This window comes from Argopecten irradians, unplaced genomic scaffold, assembly GCF_041381155.1.
Source record: "Argopecten irradians isolate NY unplaced genomic scaffold, Ai_NY scaffold_0102, whole genome shotgun sequence".
Lineage (NCBI taxonomy): Eukaryota > Metazoa > Mollusca > Bivalvia > Pectinida > Pectinidae > Argopecten > Argopecten irradians.
Window position 1 is genome coordinate 444 of NW_027187569.1, and position 6,156 is coordinate 6,599.

General features: G+C 32.0%; 1 long non-coding RNA gene across 4 annotated transcripts; it reads left to right on the forward strand.

Moving 5' to 3' along the window:
* Nucleotides 1-1,112: 1,112 nt before the first annotated feature.
* Nucleotides 1,113-5,216, forward strand: LOC138311747 (uncharacterized). Of its 4 annotated transcripts, XR_011206735.1 has the most exons (7): nucleotides 1,113-1,233; nucleotides 2,138-2,229; nucleotides 2,442-2,534; nucleotides 3,625-4,035; nucleotides 4,260-4,797; nucleotides 4,842-4,939; nucleotides 5,014-5,216. It is a non-coding gene; the product is annotated as an uncharacterized lncRNA (long non-coding RNA). The 4 variants fall into 4 exon arrangements; XR_011206734.1 differs by having other exon boundaries at nucleotides 4,260-4,892; nucleotides 4,969-5,216; XR_011206732.1 differs by having other exon boundaries at nucleotides 4,260-4,939; nucleotides 5,014-5,215.
* The last annotated feature ends 940 nt before the right edge of the window (nucleotides 5,217-6,156 follow it).

Sequence of the window (6,156 nt, forward strand, 5' to 3'; positions counted from 1 at the left end):
GATTTTATCCATGCCAGGTCCAAATATCTGAAATATGTTAGGATGGGAGTAATATGTGACTATGATAAATTGATTTATGTACATATTAAGACTTTAATATATTCTACATTCTCAAATATGTACTTCATTTCCTGTGTTTTCTGTGCATTAATTACATGTAGTCTTGCAATTGTATGTGTCACAATTTTTCCTCAGAAATTTTCGTATAATTATCTTCCAAATATATAGTCATTATTTTTAAACAATAATACTGATAAATTCATTATTTTTCCTTTTCAACTAAGTTGTATAATCTTCTGTTCATCATTTAATCACAGTAATTATGAAAATTATAGGAAACAAATATCGCTTGGTTTATGACGGTAATCAAAATCACAGGTGCATTTTGTAAACATGTAAATTTTCACACCTGCATTGGCATTGACGATAAATCTTCCCAAACTGTGGCCAATTTTTAAAATTGTTTCACATCTTACAGGATGTAATAAACCATGTTTAGAACATTATGAAATAATTTTGATGACTTTCAGAACAGATTTACGTCAAAATACCTGTAATATTGGTGTGTTGAAATCCAGATTTGAGATCGATGTACATGCAAAATAAATCACCTTTAAATTTACATAACACAATTAAACAACTATCCATACATTCCATTAAAAGGGGTCTCTGGGGCCCATTATCCAGCTTGGATTAAACAAAACACTCTACTTTATAGGTATGGAAATTATCGTTCAAATTAGTGATAAACACACGTGTAGTGAACATGTTACTCCAAGCTGCATGCGTGGTCGTAAACCGATATGTATACAGTAAACAATTTTTGTCGTAAAATAGCTAGGTCAGACTGATACTCGTGAGTAAATATTCTTTTCCATTACAATAATAACCAGGAATACTTTATTTATTTACTTTCATCAATCATCAACAACAAAAAAAATTGGTCGAAATATTTGTGCTGAAAGCTTCACTGACTGACTGAGGCATAGTCTGCATGCCGGGAAACCAACCCCGGGGAATCCCCTTTGTTAATCACGTGACTTTTCGCGGGAAAATAGAGGAAGGTGTTTACGGAAGTATTTGAAAATGTAAACAACCCAGGCTCTCCTTTGTGCCGTGCCTACAGACGATGTTTTTGTCCTGTATACCACAGAAAATCAACTTGATGGTGGTTTATTTCATGCCTGTTAGCTGATTCATCAATCACGGCAAGTTTAATATGTCAGAATTCAGGTACGTTTTCAATTTTCACCGTAGCTCAAATTACCGGTTACAAGCAGCAGGTTGTAAATTTTAAAAATATCACAGAACCAAAATTTCTTGTTTTGGTAAATAAATAAGTCGTATAACTACTGAAAGCATGGCTTAGATTATTAGTATATACCAAGTAGTTCATGAATTTTGGACATAATTTAGATGAGTTTTGAACGATTTTGATAGTATTATTATTATTATTTTTGAATTCACGGTTTGAGAAGAAAATATGTAGGCCTACTGACGTACTGTCTATTTGTTCTTTAGCTCAAAAAGTGTCTTTTATGGGTTTTGGTATGCAAGTTGTGATGTTTTGCACACCATATACTATTATTGAATTAAAAAATGTAACTTGTAATATTAATATATATCTGGACGTTGTCTTCATGCTGGCAACAGAAAAGTAGGTCTCATCAATAATCGTCACCGACATTGAAAAGAAAGAGAATGCCCGGGTAATTTTCCTTAATATTCTGTTAAACAAAGCTGCAAAACTTTGATGATTGAAAGCTGTTACAAATATGCATGGAATATTTTGAAATACAAAGCATTTTATGGGTCCATATTTGCATGTAATTGGCTGGATTTTGATTAATTAAAATTATAATTCAAATATAAATTTGTGAAATTTATTTTTAAATTGGATACATAGTCTTATATGAATAAAGAAATCAAGCTATAGAAAGTAGAAGATATATATTTATCTTCAATTTGTACATAAATATGAAATTAAAATTTATTTGTTTATATTTTGGAATTTTATATACAGTGTATTTCATATTTATGGTTCTAATGATTTAGTATTTATCTTGGTGAAATTTACTTCTTGATGTATATATGATGCTTCCAATTAACTTGTAATGATTCATATAATTTTTTCCAGGAATATCAGAATGGGCCATGGTGAGGAAAGAAGAAAACAATCACAAGTTAGACTGATAATTGGAGATTTGCACCAATCAGACAATTTCATTGGTAAAAATACTCATAAATATGGAAATGAATTGTGAATTATCAATGTTTGTGTGCAAAAGCAACTAATCAATTCATTCACAAATCTAAATGAATTAAAATATTAATTGAAATGATGATAATTCTAATTGAGAAACCACTAACATATTACATCATTCTTATAATTATTATAATTGGTCGCTATCCTTCATTCATTTTTTTTTTACTTTCATCAGGTAATACTGCTGTGTGCATTGGAGTTAAAAAGTGGAGAAGACACTTCCCCCGGCATATACACTACAAAAGATGATTATATTAGGCGTGGTAATGTATGTAAGGATTTTATTAAAATAGATTAATTTCATGTACATGTAGGGTAAACTTCATGTTTAGTTTATTTTCAGTGTTGTATGCAAAGCAAATGTGACTTAAAGGTATTTAATAGTTAAATGAGGGGAAACAATTTAAAAAAAAAAAAACTAAAATATCCTTTTTGGTGATAAAATCAATTCTTTATTAGGTAATGTTCTTTTTCGAAAACTTTTCCAGGTCCTAAATGTAAAATCAAGACCTTGATTTCAAAGGGTTATATGATCACTTATAACCTTGATTTCGCTGGAACATATCATAGCAAAACTGAAGGCAGTTCAAGAGAAAAAACTGACCAATCACAGGCCTGCAGCAGATCTAGAGATTTAGTGATGCTCAACTTCAAAGCCATGCAATGTACAGTTAGTTGAGTCTTTTGATGTATATCAAAGGACCAAACTATCTTCTCATCTGATGTCATACACAGAGCCTTCAGTTTCGCTATGACATATTCCCAGGGTGTAAAAGATTATAAGTGATCGTAACCCCTGGAAATCTAGGATGGGCCAAGTATTACTAGGCTCTTATACCTATACTTCAATTCACTGGAACTTCTTGGTTTATATCTGGTGGGTTATCATGACCTACATTGTGACCTTTGACATACATATACAACTAAGAATAGTCTAACATATTTACAGTAGGACTTTAGTTAATGGTGGAGATGTGGAATGGTAGTCTCATTGAAAGAAATTCTTGTTGACTGTTAAATCAAAATGTGTAAGCATTTGTTTCCCTAAGTTGAGTAAAACAATTTTTAATGAGCTTATTATAATAAAGCGTTTGATTGGTTAATAATAGCGGAAATTTCAATATGTCTGCATCCAATGATGTAAAGTGGCCTTGCTTCACATTTTGTTAACTCTTGTTAACTCCTTCTGAATGTTTGCATATCTAGAATGCCGTTGTTTAGATGGTGTAAACCATTCATCAAATCTTTCAAAAACTGTTTCAGTGTTAAATTGCATTACTGATTACATATTTCGATAACTACTGGTGTTTAGATCTTTTGGATTCCTGCATGTTTTAATATTACCATTATTCTTTCAGTAAACTCCAACAAGAATCACCAGAACAACTTATCCTGTGCAAATCCGTCCACATTGTGAAGAGATATATTCATCAGCTGCAATCGACATGGAAACACTGTACCCTTTCCCTAAGATTACATCGCCACATCCAGTGTCTTATGATGGATTAATTGATGTGAAAATGCTAAAAGGACATGGATAGTAAAGCTTTTGAAAATTACTGCATCGAACCGTGACTAATTTATTATCAAAAATATACATCTTGAATGATGTATTCAACTATCAAAAATATTATGTTGATTATTTTTGTGACTTGCAATTGATCAGATTTGTTTTGTTTAAAAAGCAATTTTTAAAATTACAATAAACTTTTTAAATGTTTTCTATTTTCATATTTCTATATCATGTTTTTAATGAGTTGTGAGTTCATGTTAAAAAACATGGGACATGTTTTAGGTAGCTTTCGGGTACGTTTTAGGTAGCTCTCGGGTATGTTTTAGGTAGCTTTCGGGTATGTTTTAGGTAGCTTTCGGGTATGTTTTAGGTAGCTTTCGGGTATGTTTTAGGTAGCTCTCAGGTACCTTTTAGGTAGCTTTCGGGTATGTTTTAGGTAGCTTTCGGGTATGTTTTAGGTAGCTTTCGGGTATGTTTTAGGTAGCTCTCGGGTACCTTTTAGGTAGCTTTCGGGTATGTTTTAGGTAGCTTTCGGGTACATTTTAGGTAGCTTTCGGGTATGTTTTAGGTAGCTTTCGGGTATGTTTTAGGTAGCTTTCGGGTATGTTTTAGGTAGCTTTCGGGTATGTTTTAGGTAGCTTTCGGGTAGGTTTTAGGTAGCTTTCGGGTATGTTTTAGGTAGCTTTCGGGTATGTTTTAGGTAGCTTTCGGGTATGTTTTAGGTAGCTTTCGGGTATGTTTTAGGTAGCTCTCGGGTACCTTTTAGGTAGCTTTCGGGTATGTTTTAGGTAGCTTTCGGGTACCTTTTAGGTAGCTTTCGGGTATGTTTTAGGTAGCTTTCGGGTATGTTTTAGGTAGCTCTCGGGTACCTTTTAGGTAGCTTTCGGGTATGTTTTAGGTAGCTTTCGGGTATGTTTTAGGTAGCTCTCGGGTACATTTTAGGTAGCTTTCGGGTATGTTTTAGGTACTTTGTATGTTTCGGGTATCTTTTAGGTATATTTCTCTGGGTATGTTTTAGGTAGCTTTCGGGTATGTTTTAGGTAGCTTTCGGGTACATTTTAGGTAGCTTTCGGGTATGTTTTAGGTACTTTGTATGTTTCGGGTATCTTTTAGGTATATTTCTCTGGGTATGTTTTAGGTAGCTTTCGGGTATGTTTTAGGTACTTTGTATGTTTCGGGTATCTTTAAGGTAGTTCTCTGGGTATATCATAGGCAGCTTTCGGGTACTTTTTAGGCACATCATGCCACTAGGCACATATTAGGTATACCTAAACTGTGCCTAAAACATACCTAAAATGTACCTATATTGACTATATAAAACCCCTCATCATTCTCCCTCTTTTTCTTTCTTACCATAAAAGTACCTAAGGTATACCTTAGGTACACCTAAAAAAGTACCTAAAAGGTACCTATTTTTCCCCTGGGCAACCTGTGATATTTCAAACCTTTTCAAAGATCGTTACTTTTATAAACCTTTTTTTAGCTTATTGTTTTCTACCTATGACTTCAATATCTACTTTTTAATTCACACTATGTTAGTGTATATCCTGTAAATTTTTACACTTTGCTATATTAGCATTTATGTACATTACACTTCAGTGTCTTAACCTATTTTGTGTAACATTTGTGTGACATACAAGTGTAATTATTAAGTTATTACCTTTAAATTAAATTTTCTTATTTCTGCTAAACTGTGATAGCTGTTTCCAACTAAATATCATGTATCTATTGCATGCTTGTTATAGTTAAATTGTTGCCTGTCTATATTTATTTTACCTGTTTGTACTGTGATATTTACATATGTTTGTCGCAAGAATAGCAATACAGTTCTAATGTTATTATGTTCCTCATGTATGCGACTCTAAATAAAACTTCTTGACTCTTGACTCTTGATTAATTCTAGCAAGAAATTTTTATTTCACAGCTGTGCCATTGGGACGATTGGTCAAATCGACCATGTTGATGAGTCTAATTTGAATGTACTGTCATTTTTGTGATATTTAAATCAAATCCTTAATTTCTGTTGAAACATAATCATGTTTCTACACATGTGATATTACATCATAATATTTGAAATATATTTTGACCGATTTATTAAATTTTGATTTATTCACTGCATTGTCAGTTTGGGCAATCTCTATATATATAAACATGTGAAATCTATATTGAAATAAAGCAAAAGTTGTATACATTTATTTGAAGAACATTAACTAAATATTTAAAGTGATGTACATTAAAATAATGCAGAGTGTCATATACATTGTATAATTGATGTTGTCAAGAGACATTTTTATAATAGATCTGTTAGGTGTTGCACATACACATGTATAAAATACAATACTTTTATCATATACATGTGCATATCAAGGATTTATAA